Genomic DNA, 2,599 nt, shown 5'->3' with positions numbered 1-2,599 from the left:
ATGGAACTGAATAAGAACCATTTAATATGATTATCTTCTCCATTAAAGCTGTCATCATAATTAGAGCTGCAGTGAACTGTTTGCCAGGAATTATAACTTCTGCCAAGAAAAACTTGGGTGTCATTTTAGAAAAATTCTTAGGTGGGGGAGGAGGAGATCAGGACCATCTGTGTTGGGATCCAGAACTGAATAATGAAAAATAAAGCCCCCTTCCCCTGCTATCTGCCAAACTCTAGCCAGCCCTCCAACTGGACCTTGCCAAAGACTTTAGAATGAACCAACTTCCAAGGTAGTCCAAAGAGCACACCCTCTTAGGGAATGATAACCTTGGGAAAGCCACCCTTTAAGAAGAGAAAAAGGACAGCATCAAATAAAAATCAGGCCTTCGTGCGTAAGGCTTCCTAAAAGTTGTTCCAAATGGTTTTGTTTGCCACCCTACTGTTTCCAGGGCAACCACCTAAGCCAGGACAGAAGTAGAAGGAGACATGAGGCTAGAATGGGACCACCCACTGCAATTCTCATTTTATTCTGATGGCAAGAACCTTTATATCGACTCGAAGTGTTTGTCAGCCCTCTTGCTGTGAATCACTAGAATAACATTTTGCCCTGATGGAAGTGTGTCACAGGCTGCTGCTCCCACATCCCCCCATACTGAGGTGTTTTAAAATGGAACCAAATATCCCAGGGGAATTTTCTCTGCACTACCAGCATTGCTTTGTTGCACATTTTTAGATTACACACTGTAAATTATAGATAAAATACATTATGCTGATTTCCTCCTGCATATCTTTTAGTTATTTTTAGGAAAAGTGTCTTTGAAATTCAGCCTCTCAGGTAAATGTTCAAAATGAAGAGAAAAATAAAACCAAGGCAGAGGAATGCACAAGACTGAGACTGCAACCACATCACAGTCTGGCACTTTGTCATAAGCATAACTCGTGTCCAGCAAGGATTTTAGTTGCAGAATGTGAAGAAGCCCTGCATTAGGCATCATGAGATTTGGATGTGCCTCTTGGTTCTGCATGTTTCTGGATATATGACCTTGTAGGAATTTATCTCATCCCTCCAAGTCTTAGTTTCCTCATCTATGAAATGAGAAATGTTCATGGAGATCTCTAAGGTGACTTCCACTTCTCACACTGTATGACACTCTGTATGAATCTTACTAAAATGCCCTTGAATCACATAGATCATATTATTTTGACCACTTTTAAAAAGAATTAATAAACTCAACTTGTGAGCATTAAAAAATTCAGTAGCACCAAAACACTTTGACCTGCAATCTTCATGATATCTTACTGCACTGGGTTTTGGTGATTTTCTACTTGCTATGCTGGATATCTCCCATTTTCTCCTCAAATGGACTCTCCATCGTTCACCCCCGGAGGTTGTCCTGTGAGGACTACAACACAGGCCCATGTCTCCTGCCTTCCAGGTGGATTCAGTGAATGGGCAGGAGAATGAAAGGAGGGCAGAGTGTGAGGTTGCCCCTTTCTCCCTCTGCCTGTGAGGTCGAGCTAGCATCGTTCCTCAACCAAAGGTCGCAGCTGGAAAGCATCCTCTCTACATAACTGTCTCCAGGTTTCCATAATGGCTCTTATTCTGTTCAGGCTGCAATAACAAAATGCCATAGACTGGGTGGCTTATGGACAAGAGATTTATTTCTTACAGTTCTGGGGGCTGGAAGTCTGAGATCAGGGTGCTGACAGATTTGGTGTTTGGTGAGAACCCACTTCCTGGTTGTAGACTGCTAACTTCTTGCTATACCCTCCTGTGATGGTAAAAGGGTGAGGGAGCTCTCTGGGGTCTCTTTTATAAGGGCACCAATTCCATTCATGAGGGCTTCACCCTCATGACCTAATTATCTCCTAAAGACCCCATTCTCTAGTATCATCACATTGGGTGTTAGAATTTCAACATTATGACTTTTGGGGAAACACAAACATTCAGTCTATAGCAGACTCTTTCCTCTTGCTACTGCAGGTTGAGAGACACTGCATAACCCTTATGGCTCTGTATGCCCTGTGCATACCTTTAAATTTTGGTCTAGTCAAGTTTGAACAAGCCATCTATTGCTTTCCTCTATCTTGACTGATACACTCCATTTTTTGAGATACAAGTATGGCAATATTGGAAAGACCATGGTGCTCTTTATTTCAATATATCAATTCACCTTGAATATCAAATACATATTCTGCCCCCCCATAATTGTGACTCTGAGAAAAGATGAGAATCTCCATGCAATGCTTCTTGGTTATGTTGTACTTGACTTCTATATGTGCTTGTATTATTAGACAGGATTCAGAAGCAGATAATAGAAGCCAGTCTAGTAGTTAAACAGAAAGGATTGGACACAAGGAATCAGATGCTCACAATTATAAGGCTGGGAGGAGTAGGCGCTAGGTTAGGCTTTCTGGAATGACTTCCAGAACACTACCACAGAGCTGACCTGTCTAGAGAACTATCTCTGCAAAGAATAGGAAGCTGGGGAATCAAGAAGCCCATGCCAACCTGCCAGCTCCAAGATCTCACAACTTTTGCTGATTTAGGCATCAGAAAATTGCAGACTCAGTTGTTAGCCCCAAACCTTGTATTCCTG

This window comes from Panthera uncia (assembly GCF_023721935.1).
Source record: "Panthera uncia isolate 11264 chromosome B3 unlocalized genomic scaffold, Puncia_PCG_1.0 HiC_scaffold_1, whole genome shotgun sequence".
NCBI classification, from domain to species: Eukaryota; Metazoa; Chordata; class Mammalia; order Carnivora; family Felidae; genus Panthera; species Panthera uncia.
This window is presented reverse-complemented; position numbering follows the sequence as displayed.